Source organism: Elephantulus edwardii, unplaced genomic scaffold (assembly GCF_000299155.1).
Source record: "Elephantulus edwardii isolate Elephantulus edwardi_28Jun2011 unplaced genomic scaffold, EleEdw1.0 scaffold00010, whole genome shotgun sequence".
Lineage (NCBI taxonomy): Eukaryota > Metazoa > Chordata > Mammalia > Macroscelidea > Macroscelididae > Elephantulus > Elephantulus edwardii.
In genome coordinates this window covers 23,498,394-23,526,239 of record NW_006399760.1, presented here as the reverse complement: position 1 = coordinate 23,526,239, position 27,846 = coordinate 23,498,394, and the positions used below count along the sequence as shown (strand labels likewise).

The 27,846-nt window shown below is 41.2% G+C and overlaps 1 protein-coding gene across 3 annotated transcripts in view; it reads left to right on the top strand.

Annotated features, from left to right (window-relative positions):
- The window catches only part of CACNB4 (calcium channel, voltage-dependent, beta 4 subunit), a 360,400-nt gene that overhangs the window by 80,181 nt on the left and 252,373 nt on the right, over positions 1-27,846 (top strand). The gene's annotated exons all lie outside the window — the stretch shown is intronic.

The window sequence follows — 27,846 nt, the reverse complement described above, 5'->3', positions numbered from 1 at the left end:
AAAGCAAGAATAAGAATCATGCAGATGCATCATGAGTTACATAAAGTCACGTTCTCGAGTTGCTTGAAGAATATTCCAAATATGTGTTAGCATGCATTGCTTGTTTTACGTGTTCTTTCTTTTTGCTCTTAAATCCCCTAAAACAAGCCAGATGTGTAAGCATTTGCTGGACTAGGACTGATAGACTCAGGAATATAACAGCTCCACCGTAATGCCAGCAGACAGAGTTTTTAGTGAAATTTACCTCATATGCACCTGAATGTTGAACAGTGCATCAGGATGACAGAAGAAGACTTGATACCTTTGAATTGTGATGTTGGAAGTACTGAATATCCTATGGACTGACAAAAGAACAAACAAATCTGTTTTGGAAGAAATACACTCAGGTGCTCCTTAGAGGCAAGGATGGTGAAGCTTCATCTCATTTACTTTGGGCAAGTTGTTAGGGGGTAGGGGGTCCCGTCCTTGGCAAAAGGCATCCTACTGGGAAAGGTAGAGAGGATCAGTGAAGGAGAGGAAGGCCCTCAAAAAAGATGGGCTGACGCAGTGACTGCAGCAGTGGACTTGGAGAACGGTGGACGATAGGTCAAAGTTCCGATCAGCTCATAGGGTTGCTATGAGTCGTAGTTGCCTCAAAGACACCTAACAACAGGTCTAAGCCGGGTCTATTTTTTTCTGGAATAGTTCTGTAAATTGGAGAAATACAGTATGCTGCACAAGCCACTTCTAAGCTTTTTAGTCAGTTGTTAACTGTTGAGTTGGAACCAACCCATAGTTTTCAGAGGCAGTTCAGTCACATAGAAGTTGCTCATCTTTCTCTCATGAAGCACTGGTGGATTTGAACTTCATGCCTTTGGATTTGTAGTGGTGGTCCTTACCACTAGGCCACCAGAACTCCCTGCCTCATTGTATTGTTAGGTATAAATGTTATTACAACATACACCTTAGGGTATTTTTTAAAGGTGGAAAATGGAGAGATTATTCTTAGGTCCCATCAAACATGACTTCCAGACCATACTCGCTGTAAAGGTAGTACTACAAAAGCCCAGGGAAAAAGACCCTTAGTAATTACGTTTGAGAGGCTACTGTTTGCACCCACACCCTCAATAAACTTAGCAAGGTCAGCAAGTGTGCAGTGTGGGCTAAGAACGCCACCTTGTGGCAGAAGCCATCATAGATAGTTTGAGTTAGAAACACCCAACTAAGAAGCTGGAATTCATGATGGCCACTTGCTAGCGTCTAGTGCTGTTCCTGATGTAACCAGTAAACATTTTGTTAAACTAAATGTTTTGAAGGGCTTTCGTATTATGGAAGGATGCCAGTTCTGTGCTATGCTAGCATGCACATCCAGCTCTCTGACAGTGTGCATTTCAGGCACGTCCCATGGACCATGGACCACAGTAAGATAAACTCCTCTAAATCTAGTCTGAGCAGTAAAATGGGACATCACTTCCCACTCTCAAACTGCTTCTGGAAGTTGACATCCTCCCTAAAGTCTTTCACCCCATGTAACATCGGAATGATGAAGTTTGAAAATCTACTGGAGAATTTATTCTTTAAAGTTTTAGGTTCAGAAATGCTTGCGGGAACAAACTTGGAGAACATTTTTATTGATTAATTTGAGATAAAGTAATACTTGTAGTTTGTCCAATAAGGAGAGTCTTAAGCCATATTAAGGTGCTTCTTAAGTATTGAATGCATTTTTGAAAGTCATCCTAAATTACTTTTGCTTCCGGAAAGGGAATAAATGACAAAATGAGTCAATTTAAGAAAGTTTTTACCTCTCATGGAATATTGAGATATTGCTTGTAGTATTGTAGAGTCAGAAGCAAACATTTATGACTAGTGGAATGTCAGTGTTCCTTCTCTTACCTGGGCAATTGGGATTTTGAAGGGTTTTGGATTATAAAGAAGACTGTGCTAAAAACCTCATCTCATTGCCTTCAAGCCCTAACTGTCTCATCACTGACCTTCCAGTGAGTGTTCAGAGGCTCTCAATTGAATAGGATGAGATTGTCCATCTTTCTTCCACAGAACAGATTCGAACTAGTAGATTCAAACTGCCTGCCTTTGGGTTGGCAGTGTAACTCCTTACCACTAGGCCACTAGTGCTCCCTTATATCTGGAAATTGGAAGTGTGTCCAGTTAGCAATAGAGGTCACAATATTGTCCACTGCCAACACGTTTGCCACTGCCTTTCCAAGACTTCTAGCTACCTCTCTAGTTCTTTCAGTCAAGACTACAGATTTAAAATGCGTTAGTCCCATTTGAACTGCACCATACAGTGCATGTTAATGAATAAAAGGCCAGGGGAGATGCTTTCTCCTGTAAAAAGCCTCCTCTGTTGGGGCTAGTATTTCTTGGGAATGGTGGTGCCCATAGCACATGGACTTGCAGAAAGCAGCAAATGCATTTAGAATGTCATCCCTAGTTTTTTAAAGCAATACTGCAAATACTGAGGGAGAGAAAAGGCCTTATTCACCTAGTTCATATGCAAAGCATTAAGGGGAAATTTGTGTGTATGTGATACTTCTCGTGACAGGAGGCTTTTCTGTTAGGGAAGCGGCACACCGTGTCCTCATTTTTTGGTAACAGGGTATAAAATAAAGAAGAGAAAGGTAAGGCCACAGCGGTGGATGAGGCTAGCTTGCTTTTCTTGCCTGTGGAGTGCTTGCATTACGGTGTGGTCTCCCTCTCATATTGTCTGCACCCTTCACTGAAGCCCTGGGTGATGGCCCGAGAGGGGGCACTCAGTCCATTGCATGTCGTCATTTGAATCCTAATCTCAGCTCCTACTCCGAGCATGGAAGTGTCTTTAAGACCTACTTTGCCAGAGTTAGCTTCTAATGGAATTTTAATTTGAAATGAAATCTAAATGCAGTGACCCTGCGCCTTCGGATAATTTAACAGCTCTGTTGGGAGACCAGTAATGAGGAGAAAGTCACTTCCAGTCTGTTTTTGCTCTCAAAGCTGACAAGTTTTCTCTGGAAGAGCTGCTTGTTAGGGAAGAATACTTTTTACCCCCCTTCCTCTGCACAAGGAGCTTTTGAACTTTATCTCCCCCCTGCCAGGTGTTAGGAAAATATTAAAAATAGTGTGACTCAGACACCTTGAACGGTAAAAAGTACTTGCTTCTAGCATGGGGCTGACTACCTGCATCTTATTAATAAGGAGGGGAAATACTTGCTACCTATAAATCTGAATGAGTCAATAGTTTTAATTCAGGGAAAATAGAATTATCTGAAGTATTACAAGAGTTCTTGCAAAAGGGCAAAGAGCTTACAGCTTTCATTTTTCACTTCATCCCATGTGACGCTGGCCTTGGGTCCTCCTCCTCCCTGCTCGCCACTAGCTAAATGTTATGTCAGATGATTTAGAACTTTCTAAATAGGAAAGGAAAAAAACCCAGTAATTCTTCCAAGTTTGGCTTCTCTGTCCTTTGAGAATGTGCCGTCTGTGCTGGAGAGTTTATAAAAAGCTGTGAGGTTTGGATTTCTGTTACTTTTGGAAATGGTATTTACCCAGATCGCAAGGAATCTGCCTCACACTCTAAATGGCAGATGATGGTAGGGTAGACTCTTCATGTTCTGGAAGGGCAGCCAGAGACCTCAGGAGACCTGGACTGCCAGGGTACCCAAGCAGCTGCAGGCCGCCAAGAAGAGGAGAGGCCTCTGGGCCCAGCTCTTCAGTCCCTGCCATATTGTTCATTCACTACTCCAAGGGGGCATTTGACCAGAACTTCATTTACACTGATAAATAGAAATCTGTGCTTTTAATAAGAAGTACTTAGTAGATTGTTTCATTTTCCTGCCTTCTCCTTCTTTAAACATATCAACTTTCTTTTTGCCCTGAGCCATGCCAGTATCATTCCTGTCTAAGGGCCTTCGTTCTGGCTGTTCCTCCTGTTTTTTGCCTGGTTGCACCCATATGACTGGGGCCTAATGAAAGTACAACCTTGGTAGGCCAGCCATTTGGCATGAACTTAGTCAATGGATCTTTTTCAGTTGTAGAAACCACCTTAGATGCCAGTTAAATAGAGACAATGGTATCCAACTCCTTGTGTGTGTCACAGCTTTAACATGCTGCTGCTTTCTGCCTGTAATTCTGGGATTAGTTTAATACTTTTCTTAACCCTGTTCTGAACCCCAGAAAATAAAGGACTGCAGCCTTCAATATGGATTATATCTCAACCACAAGAAAACAAAAGCTCTCACCTTTGGACAAGTTGGCAGCATGATAGATGGAGAAAATATTGACATTGTCAGTGCTTTCATCTTGCTTGGATCCACAGTCAACACCCTTGGTACCAGCAGTGAAGAGATCAGAAGATGTGTTGCATTGGGAAAATCTCTCAAGGACTGGTCTCGAGTTCAAAGGAGCAATGATGTTAGTATAATGACCAAAGTGCATCTAATCCAAGCCATGATCTTTTCAATTACTTGCTATGCATATGAAAGTTGGACAGTGAATACGCTGATAGGAGAATTGATGCATTTCTGTTGTGGCGTTAGAGAAGAATGCGGAATATCCCATGGATTGCTAAGAGAATAAACAAATATGTTTTGGAGAAAGTACAACCAGGGTTCTCCTTGGAGGCAAGGGTGGTGAAGCTTCATCTCATGTACTTGGGGCATGTTGTTAGAAGAGTCCAGTTCTTGGAAGAGGGTTGTATTTGGAAAGATCAGCAAATGGAATCACGACCCTCGGAGAAGTGGCTTGACGTAGTAACTGTAACAGTGGACACAAGTATGTTAGAGACCGTGAGAATGGTGCAGGATAGAGCAAGATTCAGGTCTGTTGTTTGTAGGGTCACTATGAGTTGTACTGGACTCAACAGCACCTAACAACAATATACCCTAGAGGCTGATCCCATTAAACCATGAACCGCACCAAAGGTCAAAGATACTCTCTACCTCAGGCTTCTTGCTGTGTTTGGCCAATGAAAGAAGAGTAGGAGAACCCAGGTGAAGATGTAGCCTCAACCTTGGGTTATCTGTATGCAAGTATTAAAGCTCACAGCTCCCAATGGTGCTCTTCATACAGCTGCCCCCTCCAGTGGCCTGCACCTGCCCTCTCACCTTGTGCCCTTTAGTCTAAAGTGAGGTGGTGGTTTTTGTTGTTAGGTGCTGTTATATATTTTCTTCCTGTGTGTTGGGGTTTAACTTAACCTCTTATTAGTTTCCATCAATCCTTTCTACTCATTTGTAAACAATGCCTTTAATAATCTTTCCTAGATTTGAGTTGGAACCAACTCATAGCCGACACCCCTCTCCCCCTCGTGCCCTCCCCCCATGGGTCTTCAGAGGCAGTAAATCTCATGAGAGGAGATTGCCCATTTTTCTCTCATGGAGCATCTGGTGAATTTGAACTGTGTACTTTTGTATTGATGGTGCAATTCCTTATCACTAAGCCTCCAGAGAACAGCACACGTATGAAGTATATATAATAATAATAAAGCCATAATAAAGTTGTTGTAGAATTAAATGTAAAATGTTAATTAGGATGTCTGGCGTATAACAAGATCATAAAAATGTTTGATGGCTGTTACTTATTGGGATAGTTAGGGTGATAATTTAAAAGCACACGTTCTAACTTCTATTCGCGCCAGTTCAACCAAATCTTTTTTTCTTTTTCTATTTAGCATGCTATGGAGCCACAAAATACTATATTTGAAAGACATGTTTTATGGCTGAAAGGAAAATGAGTTTGAAAATTACCGATCTGGTCAAAGTCTAAAGTTCTCCCCCACCCCAGACTACAGTGTTACTGATTATTTTGCTAATATTTAGTAATATATATGACATAAAAATTCAAGCAGTATCAAAAATTATAAAATGAAAATTCAATCTTCTATATCTGGCCTTTTAGGTTTCCTTCTTAGAGGCAATTTCTTGTGTCTTTTCTCAGATGAACAGTATGAATATCTTGTTGTTTTGATCATTGAGTTCTGGTGACGTAGTGGCATAGTTGTGCTGCAAACTCAAAAGGTAGGCAGTTTGAATTCACCAGCTGCTCCTTGGAAGCTAGATGGATAGTCTCCTTCCAGGGGATTTACAGCCCCAGAAAAGTGGCAAGAGGGTCAACTGTGAATTGGTTTTGACTCAGTGCAATGAGTTGTTGTTATGTGCCATCTAGTCACCTGTGGGTCATAGTGACCCTCTTTACATTAGCTCTGAACTCTGCTTTATTCTGAGCCAATCACTTCATCTCCAACAAACCCAATCCCATTTCTCTAGTGACTGAGTCAGTCCATCTCATCCTGGGTCTTCCTTTTCTGCGCTGTCCCTCCATCCTTCCAAGCATGATGTTCCTCTCTAAGGATTGGTCCCTCCTGGCCGAGTACCCAAAGTATGTGAGATGGAGCTTCAAAATCCTTGCCTCTAGGGAGCAGCTCTTGGTTTCACCTTCTCCGGGACAGACCTGTTTGTTCTCCTGACAGTTCACAGTATGTTCAACACTCTTCTCCAGGACCACAACTCAAAGGCATGGATCTTGCTTCTGTCATCCTTAGTTATGATCCAGCTCTCTGATGCCTAGCAAGTAATTACAAAGATCATACATCTGTATCATGTGCTTAGTCTCCAGACTGACATCATGTTCTTCAGTACTCTTGAGAGGTCCCTGACAGCAGACTTTCCCAATATAGCTTATCTTTTGATTTGCTAACTATTGGTGCCAAGAGTGTGAATTGTGGAACCAAGCAAGCGGAAGTTATTAACAATCTCAGTCTCTTTGCTGTTGGTCATGAAGCTGCCACTTGGCCCAGTGGTGAGAATCTTTGTTTTCTTGACGTTGCGCGTCAATCCATATTGAAGGCTGCAGTCCTTGACCTTCTGTAGCATATGCCTCATGTCCTCTTCAGGTCCAGCATGGAAGGGTTTTTCATCTGCATAATGCAGGTTGTTGATGAGTCTTCCTCTAGTCCTGATGCTACGTTCTTCCTCAAAAAGTCTAGCCTCCCAAATGATCTGTTCTGCATATAGATTTAAGGGGTATGGAGTTGGATGCATCCCTGATGCACACGTTTCCTGATCCTGAACCATGCAGTGTTTCCTTGCTCTGTTCTGAGGACTCCTTCCTGGTCCAAGCATAGGTTTCGCATGAGCACACTCAAGTGTTCTGGGATTCCCGTTCTTATGAAGGTTAGCCACACTTTGTTGTGATACACACAGTCAAATGCCTTTGCATAGTCAATTAAACTCAGATCGACATTCTTCTGATACTCTCTACTTTTGGCTAAGGTCCATCTAACATTGGCTGTGATGTCCCTAGTATCATGAACTTTTCTAAACCCAGCTTGCATTCCTGGCAGTTCTCTGCTAATGGACTGTACCAGTCATTTTTCGATAATCTTTAACAGTATCTTGCTTGTGTTTGATATTAGTGATGATATTGTTTGATAATTTCCATACTCTGTTGGGTCACCTTTTTTTTGGAATGGAAATACAGATCTTTTCCAGTCAGTTGGCCATTATCCTCCAGATTTTTTTGCACAACCTGGTGAGCAAAATATGTCAATTGGTATTCCATCAATTCCTGGGGCCCTGTTTTTTCCCCCAATTCCTTCAGAGCAGCTTAAACTTCCTCCTTCATTACCATAGACTCTTGATCATATGTCATTTCGTGAAATTCTTATGTGTCAGCCAGTTCTTTTTGGTATAGTGACTTTGTGCACCCTTCATTTTTGATGCTTCCTGGGTGATTTAGCACTCTGCCCTGAGCTTCCTTAAGTATTGCAGTTCGAGGCTTAAACTTGTTCTTCGTATTTTCAGCTTAAGAAATGTTGAGGGAGTTCATCCCCTTTGATTTTCTGACTCTAGTACTTTGCACATTTCATGATAATACTTTACTTTGTCTTCCTGTGCTGCCCTTTGCAATCTTCTGTTCAGCTCTTTAACTTCTTGTTTTCTTCCCTTTGCTTTGGCTTCTTGGCGCTCTAGTACAATATTCAGTCTCTTCTGACATCTGTCTTGGATTTTACTTCCTTCTCTGTCTTTGTGATGACTTTTTCATTCTTCATGAATAATATTCTTGATATTCTCATCTTCCCTCATTAGTGTTCAAGGCCTCAAACCTGATCCTGAGAGGGTTTTTAAATTCTGGTGGAATAAACTTAAGGCAAAATTTTGGTTCTTGTGGATTTGCTTTGATTTTCTTTAGCTTCAGTTTGAATTTGCATATGAGTGATCTGGTCCACAATCAGCACCTGATCTAGTTTTCACAGCTGATACTGCACTTCTCCAAAAATTTTTTCTGCAGATGTAGTCAGTCTGAGTTCTGTTAGACTATAGGTTAAGTCCATGGGTATAGTTGCCATTTTTGTTTTATATAAAAGGTGTTTGCAATAAATACATCATTGATTGTACAGAATTCTGTCATTCTGTCTTCATGCTCGCTTCTATCACCAGGTCCTTGCTTTCCTACTACCTATCCTTCTTCCCTGTTCCCAACTTTTGAAGTCCATTCATTCATTGTTGTTTGCATTTTGGTTGCATGTTCAACTGATTTCTGACTGCAAAAGTTGGTAGAAGACATCTATTTCCCCCTCTTTGGCCTTGGTTGTTGGTGCATATATTTGAATGATGGTATTAACAGGTCTTCTTTGTATGTATATGGCTATTATCCTGGATGTAGAAATTGTCTTTTTAGCTATGAACACAACTACATTTTTTCCTCACCTTTTTTGTTTCCAGTATAGTAGATCATATGACAATCAGTATGTCCCATGCCAACCCATTTCATTTCCTCAATGTCTCATATATCATTCTTGATGTGTTCTATTTCTTCTTTAAGAATCTCCAGTTTCCCCAATCAGTGTTGTCTGTTTGCAACTGTCCCACCTCCTTTGTGATTCCCAGTAAGAAGGTTCTGCCTCTGGTGCCATATCTGCTAGTCTACTCTTAAGTGTGCTCTATTGTACAGAAAGTTTTCTGAGACCTGTTATTTTGGGAGTGTTTGGTCAATCCTTCTCCCTAGTCTCTCTTAATTTGGGTGCTTGACTCTAGAGTAGTATTTGACAGACAAGAATTTTACCCCAATGAGCAGACGAAAGTCTTTTCCCACTGTTGAGGTTACGGATCAGATGTTGGTCCCACCTGCCACTCCCTTAGGCGCATGTGTCTTGTTCCCATTCCAGCCTCTGCTCTGCTAGCATCCTGCTCAGTTTCCTCTCCTTGCCTCTCCAGCACCACCCAGCCCCTACCCAATCCTGGTTTGATGGCTCAGGCCTCTACCCACTTCTGTCTACCCACTTCCTTTCTACTCCCCTGTCATGTTGGTGTTCCTTCACGCTGCCCACGAGGAACGTCCTCCTGATGACATCTTCTCTCCTAAAGTCTCTTTCTTCCTTTGTCTTAGAAGAGGCACAAGACCAGGGGCACTAGTGTAAGCACTGTTTCTTTTGTCTGCTGTTCATGGTTTGCAGAGTGGCACAGCCAGGATCCTCAGCTCTCTTCTCTGCTCTCTGTGATGATTCAGCGGAAAATCCTTGACTCGATGGCATATAAAACCAACACTAACACTAGGTTCTTTAGGTTCTTTAGTCGATTCTAGTGGATAAAGAGTTGTGCTTCTAATCCAAAGGCAAGAGATTTGAATCCACCAGCTGCTCTGCAGGAGAGAAATAGAGTCATTCTCCTCACTTGCAGTTTACAGCCTCTGAAAACCCACTGGAAGGTCAGCTGTCCGTTGTATGTGTTGGTTCCAACTTGATGGCAATGAGAGAGAGAGAGAGAAGGAGAGAAAGAATAATTTGCTTATGTATAAACTTATCACTCAGGAAATGCAAGTTATATGGTTCCTTATAAAAGGAGGGTTATCTTTTTCTTGGAGGATGTAAGAGTTAATAATATTGCTATATTTAGTGAATGAATATTACTTATCATATCAATAATTTTCCAAGTACTATGTATAGCTTAATAAATGTATTATAGAGTGTTGATGTTAGTATCTTCTCTTCCTTTGAAGAGCATTACGCATTTTGAGAACAGTATTGCTTTTAGTGCATTTTCAATGTCTTGGCATCCTAAATAGTGATTAGACTCTTTAGTAAACAAACTAATCCTTAATAGCTTTTTTGGATCAAAATTCCTGAGTCAAGAAATAAAAATATGTGTTGGCTTGTGAAAATCTGTTGTCAAGGATCTCTCCAAAGAGCTAAAGAGTAATAATGTCAGTTCAAAGACTACTGAAAATTGGGTTGTGAATAAGGATGAGAGTAGAAGAATTGACGCCTTTGAGATGTGGTACTAGAAAATAGTACTGAATACCCTATGGATTTCAAAAGAATAAGCAAGTCTGCCTTGGAGGAAGTGAAGCCATGATGAAACTTCTCACTTGCTTTGAGTATGTTGTAAGGAAGGACCAGTCCTTAGAAAAAACATCATATTGGGCAAAGCGGAGGGTTCTAGAAAGAGAAGACACTTAACAGGATGGATTGTCATAGTGACTATAACAATGGGCTTGAACATATCAGAGATGATATGAGATATGATATGAGAACGGTGCAGCATGAGGCAAGATTCTAATCTGTTGTTCATAGCGTTTCTATGAATCCTGGCTGACTCAACACCACCACCATTTAGAAGGGCTAATAAAGTTCATGAAAAAAAATTTTGCTAGTAAAGTTTTTATAAAGCTGTTTTTGTAGTCTGTATTATTTACTGGAAGAGGATAGTCCTTGGAAAAAGACATCATGCTTGCAGAGGTGGAGGATCAGCAAAAGAGAGGAAGACTCAATAAGCTGGAATGATACAATGCTTGTATTAATGGGCTCAAGTATATGAGGGGTGATGAGGATGGTACAGGATAGGGCAAAGTTCAACTCTGTTGTTCATTGCTATGCCTCTTAGATGTACTGATGACAGTGAGCAACAACATATTATTTATTAACTGCTTACTATGAGTTGCTTTGGAAAATGAGCAGACAGTGGGGCAGGAAGGACCAACCATATATAAACAGGAAAAATAATTCATCCTTCAAGCAGAAAATGGCTTGAAGTCTGTTAAGAGATTGAGTGAGAGTGTGTATGTGTGTGTGTATACATATACGTACATATATCTATCTATATCTATATATCTATATCTATATATCTATATCTATCTATATATGCAAAAAGAGCCCATGTTCAAATAAAGTTCATTATTTTTGTTTTTCTAAGGTGTTTATGGTAACAAAGATCATTCTATCTGTTTTAGCAACACTAATAACTCATACAGCAGTCAGGACCCTGATAATTTAGGGGAGATGATACAGGTAGGCTGACTCAGTGCTGATAAGCTGACAAATACCGAAATACTGTCTGAGATAACTTATTTCATTTATTTATTTATGAAATAAAGGACAGGCACGACCTTCAGCACTTGCTCTGATGGAATTTAAAGAAGCTGTATAGTAAAGCACCTTTAGACTTTCTGTGTTCAAATCCTGTTGCTGCTTTTGTCACATTGGTCACTTTATTTTACTTCAGTTTTCTCATCTGTGTTCTTGTTGTATACTGACAAGTCACAACCAACTTGTCACTTATCCTCTGGAGTGGCTCAGGGAGTGCTGGTGGTCCAGTGAGTAAGGAGTTGTACTGCTAACTCAAGGCAGCAGGTTCAAATCCATCAGCTGCTCCTCAGGAAAGAGATGAGAAATCTCCTTCTGGTGCGACTTACGGCCTCCAAAAACCCACTGGAGGTTTGTTTATGAGTTGATTCTGACTCAACCACAATGCGAGAGTTAAGCGAGTTAATAATGACTTTGTGGCTTTACCTCACGGTGCTGTGTAATTTAAATGAGTTAATACATATAAACCAGTGAATTTAGTGTAAGCTGTTAATATCTGACCTTGTCGGTCTCCCACCCAGAAACACCAAAAACAGTTCTTGAGGTGGAAAGATAGCATATTGAAATTATCAGTGGAAGTGCAACAATGAATGAATGAAAACCCAAAATCTCTGTAAATGTTCATTAAAACTAATAAAATTTAATAAAAAAAGAAAGAAATTATCAGTGGAAAAAGAAGACATATGAAAAGTATTATAGTTTTTGAAATCCTAGTCCTGAAAAATAAAGTTTTCTTAAAACATGTCAATACTCCATGGTTAGAAGTCTTTTCTGCCCTAACGGAATTTCTAATTCATTATGGCATTCTTTTTTTTTTCTTTTCATTATGACATTCTTTAAAGTATGACCTATTGAGCTAGATATACCACCCCTTTCAAGAGGGACAAGTTAGTTGCAGATTTCTGTGGACTAAAACATACATCTTTTAAATGAATTTATTTTTGTTTGGCAGTGTTGAAAAGCGATGCAGCAGAACAAGCACCTTTTAACAATTTCTACATGTTCAGTTCAGTGATATTCATTTTTCTTCAAGAGAATACAACCATTCTCACTCTTCTTTTCTAAATTATTTTCCTCTTACACAAACCCACTGTCCCTTGAGCTTCTTCTCCAAACTTTTGAGTTTGCTAGTGTCAAAGTGATCCCATATAGATCATTCTTTAAAAGAACACAATGTTTAAGATAGACATAGTTTTAATAATTAAGGAAACATGTTTGGTTTAAGACTTAAAGCTTCTCTCAGAGCAGTAGTTTCAGGAATTCTTCCAGCCTCCATGGCTCCAGAAAGTCTGGATTCCTTGAAAATTTGTAAGTATGGTCCACATTTCCCCGCTTCTGATCAAGATTCCTCTATAAAACATTTGTTCTAAATATTCAATAATGATAACTGAACACCACCCTGTTCTTCTGGTCTCATAACAAAGGAGGCAAGTGTTTATAGAGACTTTTAGCTGTATGGTCCAGGGAAATACATTCTGAGTCAGTGTGTTTTAGAGAGACTCTTGGTTGCATATTGGTTAAATATTGGGTTGCTAACCAAAATGTTGGAAATTTGAATCTGCCAGGGCTTCACAGGAAAAAAAAGAGGCAGTTTGCTTCCGTAAAGAGCTAGAGCCTTGTACATCATAAAGGGTAGTTGTGCTCTGTCCTATAGGGTCACTATGAGTTGACATTGACTTGGTTGCTGAGAGGATGGGTGGAGCTTTTAAGAAAACTAACTGTAAATTGACTGTCAGGAGACTTTGGTTTTTACTCCTTCCTGGCTGTGTGACCTCAGTTCATCTTCTTTAATTGATATGCTAGTTCATTATCTGAAGGAAATCGTTAGACCTGTAAGAGTATTTCTTCAGCTCCAACAGTCTTTGGATGCATATTTTGCAACCATTTGCAAGGAAATTTTAACAAAAGCTCAGAAAATCACACTTAACTGTGTCTCCCATTCCTCTTTTTTTCCTCTCTTAGCAACATTTTTCCCCATTTGGAAGGATCCAGACACTTGAATAATCAAAGCTGTGATGTACTCCATTCCTGCTTGAATAGCAAGTGAGGAGTTTGTGTGCTCATGATTGAGTCTTAGTTAAAACAACTCACAAGGCTGTAAAGATGTAACCTTGTGGCTTTCTTTTATTTTATTTTTTTGTGGGTGCCAACAAACAGGCAGATTTTTAATAAAAGAGAAACATATCCATTTTTAAAAACCAAGTGATTGCTAAAGCATGCTTTCTTTTTGCCTATTACCTCATTCTCGATCATTACCTCACTTCAAACCTCCCGTCAACGTTTCCCAGAGCCTCCTCTGACACTCGTCACTCTCTGGAGGCTGTTGGACCCTGGACTCTGAGGGTGAGTACCCTCAAGAGGGGCTGCGGTTTGTGATTACTGATTAAAGATGCTGATGATGTTGTTTGCCATCGAGTTGGAACGAACCCACAGCTGACCCTCCAGCAGGAGGTTTTTGCCAGTAGGTTTTCAGAGGCAGTGAATCGCATGGGAGGTGATTGCCTATCCTTCTCCCACAGAGCAGTTGGTGGCTTCAAACCACATGCTTTTGAGATTGCAGTGCACCTTCTTACCACAAGGCCACCAGAGCTCCTGAGGAAGAGAAAAAGTCCAGATTAGGAATGAAGAGACATAGAGGTATATGTGGGCCTTGTTTGCAAATCTCACTTTAACTAGTCAGAGGACTTTGAATGATCTCCCACACATTTCTAAACCTGAGGTCATGCTTCCCAGGAGGTCCGCATTGGGGTCTGCAGTGTGATGATGGCAGCTTTCAGCAGAAGATGATGAGGAGGAAAAAATCCACTCGCCCACCACATATGTCCCCATCCCGGGTGCTCCATGTTTACAGTTTCCTAACTTGACTTCTGTCAATTCAGCTGCCCGTTTTATAGAACATGTGACTATAATTTATTTTCTTAAACTTTCATCCTGCCTTAGATTTTATTTATAAATACTGCTTAGAAGTGTCATCCTTCATGACACCTCTTGAACAAAACCTTTGATCTAGTTTTCTATCACTGTTATGGTTATATTGTTATGTACACAATCCTGCTTGCTGAAACTGAGGAGGACCTGAGGCACTTGCTGCAGAAAGTCAAGGACTGCAGCCTTCAATATGGATTGAGACTCAATATCAAGAAAACAAAGATTCTCACCACTGGGTCAACTGGCAGCATTATGATAGATGGTGAAAAGATTGAGACTCTCTAACAGTTTTAGTTTACTTGGCTCCACAGTCAACACTCTTAGTACCAGCTGCCAGGAAATCAAGAGAATTGCATTGGGAAAGTCAGCTATCAGGGACCTCTCCAGAGTATTGAAGAGCAGCGACATCAGGCTAGAGACTAAAGTGCGCCTGATCCAGGCCATAGTCTTCACAGTTGTGTGCTGTGTGTCGGAGAGCTGGACAGTGACTAGGGATAATAGAAAGAGAATTGATGCCTTTAAGCTGTGGTGCTGGAGAAGAGTGTTGAATATACCATGGACTGCCAGGAGAACAAACAGGTTCATCCTGGAGAGGGTGAAACAGGGCTGCACTTTGGAGGCGAGGATTCTGAAGCTTCATCTGACATACTTTGGGCATGTTGCAAGGAGGGACCACCATTCTTTGGAGAGGGACATCATGTTTGGGAGAGTGGAGGGACGGCACAAGAGAGGAATACTGTTAATGAAACAGATTGATTCAGTGATTGGAGTAATGGGAGTAGGTGTGTCAGAGACAGTGAAGTTGACACAGGTTAGAGCAGGGTTTAGGGCTCTTGTACATAGTGTCATCATGAGTCGCAAGCAGCTCGATGGCACATAACAACTACAACAACTATTAAGTCAGAACCCACCCATAGCTGACACTCCAGAGGTTTTCAGAGGCAGTTAATCGAATGGGAGGAGATTGCCTATTATTGTTATTGTTGTTAGGTGCCATCAATTCTAGAACAAACCTTTGATCTAGGTTTCTGTCCCTGTTACTGTTGTTAGGGTGTCTTCTAACTGTCTGTCACTCATAGTGACCCTGTGTCCAACACATTGAAACCTTGCCTGATCCTGTGCAATACCTATAATCTCTTCTCTGCTGAGCCCATTTGTGGTTAAGCAACAGTCCATTTTAAGGAGAGTTTTTCTGTTCTTCCTTGACTCTTTTAACCTTTCTAAACAATATGTCTCCTTCCAAAGACTGGTTCCTCCCGTATCATGACCCTTTTATACAATAGAAACAGTGATGCAGTGTTACGCATTTTCTTTTTCTAACTGGTGTGAGTTCACTGGCAAGGAAACTTCCTCCTTTGTGATGCTGCAAAGCTCACTGTGTGTGTACTATACCATGTGGTTACACATAAAACATTTTTGACCAAAGATTGCTCACTTAGTCTCAATCTTGGCCCAAAGCCAAACAAGAAGGCCAATATAAATGATATACATAGTGCATCTTTATTATGAAATTATATTGTTGTCTGAAAATCCTAATGGTAAAATATGCACAGATGTAAAGAATAGTTCTGCAGGTCACAGTGGAATAGGTTAGGCTAACAAGGACAGTGATTAGACTTGGGCTGTTCTGTGCTACAAGAAGAGAAGTGGCATTGGGTGCTGAGAGATGTGTTGACATATACACATAAAACTGGGCCACCATGACATGTGTTTCCTTCTATCCCAGTTATATATATTTGGGTAGTTTTCATTTTGTGATTAGGCTTTTCCCACTTGTACCGTTTGCTGGTCTGGAGGTTACAATAACAGCATACAGACAGTGACCACCATCAGTGACCACCATCTGGATGTGAGGAATGCAGGGTCCTAAAGAATTTCTTTTAGTTTAAGGGGATTCTATAATTCAAAAGGAGTAAAGAAATGGGTGACTTATCTATAGAGACATTTCTGGAGAGAGGAGGACAGGCTCTAAGCAGGTGTGAAAATGGTTTGAGAGAGCTAAGAAGGGTTTGGTTCCTACAGTGGTTAGGGAGTGGAACTGAGAACCCTGCTAGTACAGTGGTTCAAATCAGTAAGTCGAACCCTGCTGTTGTTATGTGCCTTCGAGTCTCTTGTGATCATAGTGACCCTTGTGTACAACAGCTCTGAAAGCCTGCCCTATTCTGAGCCAGTCTCACTGACTCTGACATACCTATTCCCATTGCCCTAGTTACTGTATTAATCTATCTCATCCAGGGTCTTCCTTTCCTGCCCTGTCCCTCCACCCTTCCAAGCATGAAATCCTTCTCCAAGGACTGGTCCCTGCTAGTCATGTGCCCACAGTATGTGAGTTTCAGAATCCTAGCCTCCAAGGAGAGACTTGGTTTCACCATCTCCAAGACATATTTATTTATTTTTTTTAGCAGTCCATGGCATGTTCAAGACTCTTTTTCAGCACCACAACTCAAAGGTATTGGTTTTTCTTCTGTTATTCTTAATCATTGTCCAGCTAGCTCTCTGCTGCGTAGCAAGTAATTGTAAAGACCATGGCTTGGATCAGGCGCACCTTAGTCTAGAAACTTGAATTTCTATCTGTGGGGCCATTGAATCCATCAAAAGGCAGTGAGTTTGGTTTAAACCTAGTGTTGTTTGACGTTCCCATGGAAGCCATAGGATGGGCTTTCTTATGGCTTATCCTCTCATGGGGGAGCTCTGGTGGTGTAGTGGTGTAGTCCATAGGGAGTCAGGCTAAGCCAGAGGCCCCACTTCTCCAGCAGTTCAAATCCACCACTGGCTTCTCAGGACAAGAAAGAGAAATCTCCCATGCAATTTAAAGACTCTGAGATCCAATAGGGGGTTGGCTGTCTGCTGATCCAACTTAACAACAATGAAAAATCCTCTGCTGTAGAACCCAAGGGGAAGAAAGAAGGCTGAGGCTGGAAAGATGTCAGCAGTCAGCTTTATCTCAGCCCTTCTCAGGAAGGCCTTCTCTGACCACAACTTGGCACTTCCTGATTTTATATTAAGGACTCATTTATTGGAGTGCTTTCTCTTCTACTAGATTATAAGGGCTTTGTCTGATTTTTAACCATAGAGTTCCCAGAGCTGAGAACTGAACAGGCCAGTATGAGGCACTCAGTGAACACTTGCAGGGTAGTGCCATGCATGAATGGACTCCACATCTCAATGATGTTGGGTTCTCTCTTCTCATTTATGTGTGGTTTTCGTGTCACTAAGTAGATTCTTACTTGTCCCAGTGAACTCATCTACATTGGTATTGTTACAGATGATATTTATTTCAAAAGATTTGGAGAAAGGATCAGCCCTGGGGATTAGCTCTTAGCCTCAGTATTTTCTAGTGATCAAAACCCCCAACATTTTGACATTAGACGTGCATGAGTCTATATCTGTGTAACATTACTAATTGTGTAAATTACTCAGCCATACATACTCTTTCCATATGTAACATGAAGATACTGATACACTTTAGCTCATAAATAGCATGTAAATTCAGGATCTACAATGCCTAAAGCTTCAGTTTAAGAAATGCTGAGTTATGACAACAAAAAACAGACTCTCAAGGAATATTCAACCTGATCATACAGAGAATTTTGGAAGTATTTTGTGAACTCATTTTGCTTAATTGGTTACATTTGTCTGATTATATATAAAGGATGAAGAGAACAAAAACCAAGTAAGAATGGATCTTGAAGAAATCATACTCACCTTGATGACCATATCAAATTATTAGTAATAAATGAATTGTTGTATCAGGAGATGAGGGAGATGTAATACAAGCTAGAATTCACCCTATAGCACTAAGGCAATCCTTAAATCTTTATAGGGTTAGGCATTAAGGCAATTCTTAAGGTCTCATAATTCTTAGTTTGTATTTGCTGACTCCCTCCATCCTGTGATAAGACAAGGTAAATAATAGAGAAGAACTCTGCCTTATTTACAAAATACTTCTCCAGATCCTCTGTTTTTGTTTACTTACTCCCTTGTGATTTTCCTTTGTTTACCTTCCTGCCAATTCTCAGTAAAAACCCAGAAAGGTGTAGCAAGAGGCTGCAGTTCTCCCCGCTGTTAGCCCTCTGCCTTCATGCTTTCTGGTCTGAGCCACCCCCCCCACCCCCCAAAAAAAAAGAAATGCTGAGTGAGTTAGACTCTTTTGGTTTTCTGATTCCGGCTCTTTGCATATTTCATTATAATAATTTGCTTTGTCTTCCTGAGCTGCCCTTTGAAACCTTCTATTCTGCTTCATGACTTCTTGATTTCTTCCCTTCACTTTAGCTTCTTGGTGCTCTAGTGCAATATTAAGAGTCTCTTCTGACGTCCTTCTTGGTCTTTTCTTCCTCCTCTGTCTTTGTAATGACTTTTTGCATTCTTCATGAATGGTATTCTTGATATCTTCCCACAACTTATCTGGTCTTCGCTCATTAGTGTTCAAGGCTTCAAACCTGTTCCTGAGATGGTTTTTTGAATTCTGGTGGCATAGACTCAAGGTCAAATTTGGTTCTTGTGGATTTGATTCTATTTTTTTTCATCTTCAATTTGAACTTGCATATGATTAGTTGATGCTTTGTTTCACAGCCATAGCTGATAATGAGCTTCACCAGCGATATCTTCCACAGAAGTAGTCAGTCTGATTCCTGTGTAGACCAACAGGTGAAGTCCATGTGTAGAGTCACTGTTATGTTTCTTATAAAAGGTATTTGCAATGAATAGGTCATTGATTGTACAGAATTCTATCATTCTGTCTCTGGTGTCATTTCTGTAACCAAATCCATGCTTTCCAATTATTGGTCCTTCTTTCCTGTTCTCTACTTTTGCATTCCAGTCATCCATTATTATTAAGGTATCTTGGTTGTGTGTTTGATCTTTGTCCAACTCCAAAAGTTGGTTGTTGTTATGTACCATAGAGTGGAACTAATCCATACCTGATAGAAGGTTTTCAGAGGCAGTTAATCATATGGAAGGAGAGTGCCCATCTTTCTCCCATGCAGCAGCTGGTGGCCTTGAACTGCATGCCTATGGGATTGCAGCACAGCTTCTTGCCACAAGACCTTGACCAGAGCGCCTTGCAAAAGTTAATAGATGTCATCTATTTCCTCTTTTTTGGCATTGGCTGCTGGTGCGTGTATTTGAATGATAGTGGTATTAGCAAGTCTTCCTTGTATGTGTATGGATATTATCCTGCCCCAACATTGTATTTCATGACGGATCTAGAAATGGTCATTTTAATTGTGAATGTGACCCCATTTTTCCTCACCTTTTTATTTCCTGAATAGTAGATCATAATATCTGACTGGAAGAGATTATATTTATTCTCATTTAAAAATAAGTGACCTAAGAGAGTTTGGAAATGTTGAACAATATCACTAATATCACATGCAAGCAAGATTCTGCTGAAGATTATTCAAAAGCAGCTGTAGCAGAGAACTGTCAGATGTGCAAGCTGGTTTTAGAAGAGGCCTTGACACTAAGGATGTTATAGCCAATGTTAGATGGATCTTGACCAAAAGCAGAGGGTACCAGAGGACTTTCTTCGTGTTTCATTGACTATGCAAAGCCATTTGACTGTGTGGATCACAACAAATTGTGGCTAACTCTGAGAAGAATAGAGATCCCAGAACACTTAATTGTGCTCGCGCAAAACCTATACTTGGACCAGGAAGCAGTAGTCAGAACAGAGCAGGGAAACACTGCATAGTTCAGCATCAGGAAAGGTGTGTGTCAGAGATACCTTTTCAGTCTCTCTACAGAACAGGTAATATGGGAGAGTGGGCTTTATGAGGAAGAATGTGGCCTCAGAATTGGAGGAAGACTCACTGAAAATTTACATTATGTAGATGAAAAGACCTTGCTTGCTGAAATTGAGGGAGACCTGAGCACTTGCTGCAGAAGGTCAAGGACTGTAGTCTTCAATATGGATTAAAGCTCAACATCTATATCTAGAATTTATAAAATACTTGAGCACAACAGGATAAAGGTAAACAATCCATTTGAAAAATGGGCACAGGATATGAACAAACACTTCACCAAAGAAGACATTCAGATGGCCAACAAGCACATGAAGAAATGTTCAAAACCCCTATCTCTAAGAGAGATGCAAATCAAAACAACTGTGAGATATCATCTCACCCCAGTAAGAAAGCTCAACATCAAGAAAATAAAGATTCTCACCACTGGGCCAATTGATAGCTTCATTATAGATGGTGAACAGATTGTGAGACTGTTAATAGTTAAAGCTTACTCAGCTCCACAATCAACACTCTTAGCACCAGCACTCAGGAAACCAAAAGATGAATTGCATTGGGAAAGTCTGCTGTCAAGGATCTCTCTAGATTACTGAAGAGCAACAATGTCAGGGTGGAGACTAAGGTGTGCCTGATCTAGGCTATGGTCTTTGCAATTACTTGCTGTGCATCAGAGAGCTGGACAGTAATTAATGATGATAGGAGGAGGATCCATTCCTTTGAGTTATGGTGCTGAAGAAGTATATTGAACATACCATGCACTGCCAGGAGAACAAACTGTCCTGGAGAAGAAGAAACCAAACTGCTTCTTAGAGGCAAGGATTTTGAAACTCCATCTCACATACTTTGGGCATGTGGCCAGAAGGGACCAATCCTTGGAGAAAGACATCATCCTCAGAAGGGTAGAGGAACACTGCAGGAGAGGAAGACCCAGGATGAGATGGATTGACTCAGTGACAGGAGAAATGGAATTACATCCCTCAGAAACTATGACATTGGCTTAGGCTGGGCAGGGTTCAGAACTAATGTAACTCATAGGGTTGCTATAAGTTGCAGGTTACTCGATGGCACATAAGAACAACAACGATGCCTAGCATTTGGCACATGTTCAATAAATATTCATTATCATGGTTATCTATGAGCATGTAGTTCATAAGGCATTGTATTGCGAAGCCAAAGACAACACCTTTCTGTCAGTTCAAATCTACCAGCAACTATGTAGGAGAAAGTTGAGCAATCTCCTCCTATACAATTTACATCCCTCAGAAACTTGCTGGAGGATCAATTATGGTTTTAACTCAATGCCATTGAGCTCAGTTTTGAGTGGATATTTGTACTAGTGTCACTGTTCATTTGACTGGTATATGGAGTACCCACTATGTGCAAGGTTCTGTTCTAGAGATTAGCAAAGAATAAAAGGGATGAAAATCTCTGCCCTCATTAAGCTGGAATCCCAGTATGAGAGACCAAACATTTTTAAAAAGTGAAATGAACAGACGCACTACTTTTGAATATGATGAGTGTCAAAGAGAGAAAGTCAGGATTGCAGTTTTAAATGTAATTGACAGGAAAATAACTCACTAAGAAGTTGACCACATTCAGTTGGATCATCTTTCTTGAGATTGGGAACAAGTATGGACCTCTTCCAATCTGTTGGTCACACAGCTGTCCTCCATATTTACTGGCATAGACTGGTGAGTGCATCCAAGGCTGAGTCTGTTAATTGAAATAAGTGAGTTGGTATCCCATCGATTCCTGGGGTCCATTCCCAACAAAGGTGATCCAACTGAAAGTGGAAACTATTGAACGATATAATTAATGTCACATGCAAGCAAAATACTGCTGAAGATCATTCAGAAATGACTAGAATAGTATAGGGGAACTGCCAGAAGTTCAAGCAGGATTTAGAAGAGGCCGTGGCACTGGACACATCGTTACTGATGTCAGATGGACCCTGGCTCATGCAAAATCTAAACCTTGACCAGGAGGCTGTTATGCAAACAGAGGAGGGGAGCACTGCATGGTTTAAAATTAAGAAGGGAGTGTGTCAAGTCTGTATTCTCTCTCCACACCTATTTTCTGTATGCTGAGCAGATTACTCAAGAAGCTGGACTCTAAGAAGAGGAATGTGACATCAGGATCAGAGGCAGACTTGTCAATAATCTGTTTTATGCAGATAACACAACCTTGCTTGCTGAAAGTGAGGAGAACTTGAGGCATTTGTTGTGAAGGATTCAATTTGGATTGATTTCAAAGTCAAGAAAGCATAGATTCTTACCACTGGATCAATAGGCATCATCATGGTGGATGGAGAAAAGATTGTAACTGTCAACAACTTTGCTTGGATCCGCCGTTGGTACCAGTAGTTGGGAAATTAGTAGACATACTGCACTGGGAAAGTCTGCAGTTAGGGACTTCTCCAAATTATTGAGGAGTAAGGATGTCAGTTTGAGGAGTAAGGCTCATCTGATTCTGGCTATGGTCTTTGACATCACTTGTTATGCATCTGAGAGCTGGACAATGAATAGGGATTACAGAGGAAGAATTGATGCTTTTGAGCTATGGTGTTAGAGAAGAGGAGTGAACTTCCCGTGGATGGCCAGAAGAACAAATAAATATGTCTTGGAGAGGGTGCAGCCAGAGTACTCTTTGGAGGTACTCACATACTTTGGACAAGTAGCTAGCAGGGGCTATTCCTTGGAGAAGGACGTAAAACTGGGAAGAGTGGAGGGTCGGCGAAGGAGAGGAAAACCCTCAACCAGATGGATTGACATGGTGAGTTCCACAATGGGCTCTTGTGTGTCAGGAAGTGTGAAGATGGTACAGGACAGGACAGGGTTCAGATCTACTATTCATAGGGTAGCTAGGAGTCGTACTTGACTCGATGGCACCTAACAACAACAAAGAAGTTGACCAGAGTTAAAGCCTGAGGGAAATGAGGGAGACCAGTGGTTAAATGAGGAAAAGAGACAGGAGGGTAGACACAAAGATAACAGGCAGAATGCTACAGCAGTCATCCAGGCAAAAGATGATTACTGGAATATGGTGCTAGAGGTAGGAGCTGACAAATGGTCAGAGTCCAAGTATATTTTGAAGGCATTGTTGTTGTTATGTGCCGTCATAGCGACCCTGTGTACAACAGCCCTAAATTGTGCTCTGTCCTATGCCAATTGTACCGTCTCCGATACACCCCTCCCAATTACCCCAGTCACTGAATCAATCCACCTCATAGAGGGCCTTCCCCTCCTGCGCCGTCCCTCCACCCTCCCAAACATGCTGTCCTTCTCCAAGGACCTGTCTCTCCTTACAACATGTCCAAAGTATGTCAGATGGGGCCTCAGAATCCTTGCCTCCAAGGAGCAACCTGGTTTAACCCTTTCTAGGATGAATCTGTTTGTTTTCCTAGCAGTCCGTGGTATATTCAGTACTCTTCTCCAGCACCACAGCTCAAAGGCATCAGTTCTCCTTCTATCCTCCTTAGTCATTGCCATTGTCAATTCTAGTGACTAATACTTTCAACAGGTATTAGTTGAAGGTATTAGTCACTAGAATTGGCTGATGAATTAGCTGAGTGAGTGTGGGGAGCAGGAAAAAGTAGACCCAAGGGTGACTTTGATGGTTTTTAACCTAAGCACTTGGAAGAATATGGTCACTGTTTCTTGAAGAGGATCAGGTTTGGTCTGTAAGGAGCTTTATTTGATATATTAAGTTTAAGGTGCTTATTTTAAAACAGAGAGCCTTGGTAGTAAAATAGTTAAGTGCTTAACTGCTCACTGGAAGGTTAGCTTGGCAGTTTCAGCCTATTTAGCCACTCCACTGCAGAAAAGATTTGTTGATCCTCTTCCATCTAGACCACAGCCAAGAAAACCCTGCGGGGCAGTTCTTTCTGTCACACGAGATCACCATGAGTTATAATGGGCCCAGTTGTATCTGAACAACATGGATAACATACAGATTTCAAGTCCGCTATGTCAATCTGGAGTTCAAAGGGAAGGTTGGGTCTGTATCTATCTATTTTGGAAGCATAGCCTGTGGCACACATCTTGGGGTGCCCCTCGGTTCCCGTCTCGGATCTGAGACTCACCTTGTGCTGATCGGGCCCCACACGCTGTGTAATTTTTCCACTTTCTGGTCCCTGGTCTTTTCAGAAGTATGCTGCCCTCCACCAGAGGATATGAAGCCAGTGAGTACACATGCCAGCATCCTGGGAGGATTTCCCTACACTACTCAGTGGAATTGAGCTGACCTTCAAAACATGTTTCCATGGGCTTTTTTTTCATCTGAGAAGTGTCCAGAGAGCTAGAAAGATGTAGCTAGGAAGCCCGAAAAGAAAACATTTTAAGGAAGGAGGAACTGTGTCAGTGCTTTGTCGCTGGGTCAGATTTAACCACTTGCAGGCTGTTGGTCACCTTAATACTAAGCCAGTTTTGGTGAGGTGGTAGGGCAAACAGCCTTGCTGGAATAAGTCCAGGGGCCTGGGTGGCATAGTGCATTTTATGTTGGGCTGCTCACTGGGATGGTGGCAGTTCAAATCCACCACCCGCTCCATGAGAGAGAGATGGGGTAGCCTCCTGCTGTAAATATTTACAGCCTCTGAAACCTGATGAAGGGTTGCCATGAGTTGGAATCGACTTGGTGGGAGTGAGTGGGAATAGATCCAGTAGGTTCCCGTGGGAATGAAAAGATTAAAACTGGAGTCATGTCAGCAACTCTTTCAAAGCTTATAGCATTAAGAAAGAGTGGGGAAATAGGGTGCTGTTAGAGAGAGAAGTTTGGTGCTAGAGAGAAGAAAGGGTTTGGTGTGGGCTTTTCCAAGTTGCACTGCTAACCCAAAGGCCATGCTTCTCTGGTGTTTTGAATCCACCACTGGCTCTCAGAGAGAAAGATGGAAACCTGACGGAGGGCCAGCTGTGAGTCAGAACAGATTGGACAGTAATGAGTTTGAGTTTTGATAAGTTATAGCTGATGTTTGGAAGCAGGAGTGGCATCCACTTCCTAAACAACATGCCTCTGGAAACTCTATGAACTTTGATAAATGTCAAAAGTTGTAGAGGGTCTTAAAGCCTTTTGTTCATAGGGTCGCTTTGAGTTGTGCTTGACTAGAAGGCAATCAACAACAACAAGAGCAACAACATAGCTGATGGGAATAATCCAGTGGGAAGGAAAGAAACTGATAATGCAGCAGAGAGGAGCAGGAGTCCCTGGAGAACATTCCTTGGCTAAGATCAAGTGCGTGAGTGGAGAGGCTGGTCCAGTAAGGAATTTAGATATTCTTTCCCTGTAGGAAAAAGGGCAGAGCTGTTGGACTGGTTGCAGATAGCAGAGTTTGTATGAAAATTCACATCTGATGACCCCCAGGAAGGGCAGTGAGCACTCACGCCAAGATGCCGGTGGCGCCTCTGCCCTGTGATGACGTGCCCTGCCTCTTCTGTACCTGCACCGCGCTGTGCTGATTTTCCTCCACACATTCTCCTTATGAACCACTGAAGTACCTGTGTTAAGTGCAGCTCTTCAGGTGTATTTTCATTTCTCTGCGGTGCTCTGGGCACAGCTGTAATTGCCTTCCCAACAAATGTAAACAAAGAATGTACGCAGGTAGAATTTACTGTTCTATATCATACATAACAAATGTAACTCCTGAGACAGCGAAATACTTTCTGAATCTTGTAAAAAAACCACACGAGGGCAGTGTTACTCTTATTCCAATGATTGGAACAGCAACTTCTTTGATGTTCCATTTCCTAAAATGTCTTTTCCTGTGTACTTTGCCAAATTTATTAAGTGAAACAATCTTGAGTCACAAGCACAAAATATTTTCTGCGCCTCTTAAAGCATTTGAAAGACTCGAGACTCCTGGATGTTTAATATCATCTGGCAGTCATTTCTTTCACTTCTATAGCCACTTCAGTTGCACTTAAAACCCAACACCCCTTTTCCTCCTTCTCTTTCTTTTCCTTATCTCACAGGTCACTGACTACTAGTTACTAAATTTATGCTCACGTCTGCTATAAGGTACATTGGACTTGACAGTCAGCATTTGGAGAAAATGCCCTACCTTGGCTTGCTTCCTTCCTATATCCCCACACTCACCCCCATTCCTAGGCTCGCAGCTCTAAAGTCTTTATTGGTGATCATTTTATGGTGTAAAGGTAAAATTCAATCTTTTGAACCATTTCTTCCATTTTAAGTAAAGACATCATGTTTAATATATATTGAAATTAGGGATTCTGGGGGTGGGACCATAAGAACTGGGAGAAAGAAGAACAGTACAATTTGGAATTTGCTTATTTAACAGCTAGTGATTGCAAATGAATTAGTGAAGATGACAAAAAGCTTGACAAGACTGCATTTTAGGGTTCTGTTTTGCAAAGTTTAAGTGAGTAATACCTACCATATTGTTATAAAAACTGAAGCACCATACAAATGTGCAATGGTATTGTGGGGGGAAACCACAGTGGTGCCAGACCTAGTTGAAAGGCTAAATAAGCAATGATTGAACTCTTTCATTCTTCCATTGCCATTGAGACATAACTGACTCTTGACCAACCCTCCAGCATGTTTGCAGAGGCTGTAAATCACATGGGAGGAGATTGCTCATCTTTCTCCTCTAGAGCAGCTGGTGGATTCGAACTGCCTGCTTTTGGGTTGGCAGCATAGCCCCTTACCCATGAGGCCACCAGAGCTCCCTCCCTAGGAACAATGACAGAGGCAAATATTTCTGACCTCTATTTCACACCTCAAGCTAAAATAGCATTTATTGCATTGCTAACCATTGTGTCAGTAGTTTAAATCCAACAGCTGCTCCTTGGTGGGAAAAAAAGGGCTGCCTCTTCTGTTAATATTTATAGCCCTGGAAACCCAATGCAGGGTCGCGATGAATCAGAGTTGATTTGATGGCAGTGGATTCTGTTTTGAGTTTTGATATCATAGTCCAAAGGAGCCCTACTCATGTGATAGTTAAGTGCTAGGGTGCTAACAAAAAGATTTGTGGTTTAAATTCACCAGCTGTTCTGAGGGAGAAAGATGTGCCAGCCATACGTTTTTGCCAGTGTTATTTTTATTGTGTATTTCTTGAACTTCTCCAACCTTCCCAAAGGCACATAGATGTTCAGCAGCAAGACTACAGAATAAAAATTATCTGCCCTGGTGCCTCATTGTAAATGTTGCCAAAAGTAGAAATTTAGCAATCATAGTAGATCTTAATTTCTTACCCTTGATTGCCTGGGTCCTACTCAACACAACACAAGTTCTGAACATAGTTGTTCAAGCTGTTGTAGCAGCCATGTCACAGATGATGAGATTTGAGCAGAACATCAGATATTCTGTGATTCTTTTGCTTCATGTTGCTTCATTAAGGAAAAATATAAAAACAGGCGTCTAAGTGTAGGATGTAATTGCATGACTCTGCAGAGAAGACAGAAAAGAGTGCAGAGATGTAGGATTATTAAAATTTATGCTTTCATTTACAAAGATCAAGAATCTGAAAGAAATGGAGATCCATGCTATGCTGACATCCCTTTGGAAAGAAGTTACACTTCCTGTATAGCTCTTGGTTCCAAAATAAAGATGTTTTAGACCTAATGGCTTTTTGCAAAGCCCTCAGAAACACTTGGCTTTTGTATGATTGGAGGTGCTGGTTGTCTTCTTTGTGAAAGTGTTACTGGCTTTCACATTTCCCCCATGGCTTTCCTTTAACAACCATGGACCAAGTGTGTCTCATCTCTGGCTTTCATGTTAAGTCCATGATGAAAGATAATCTGTCTTCTTTTTAGAAGAGACCATGGCACTAGGGACATGATAGCCAATGTTAGATGGATCTTAGTTGAACACAAAGAGTACCAGAGGAATGTG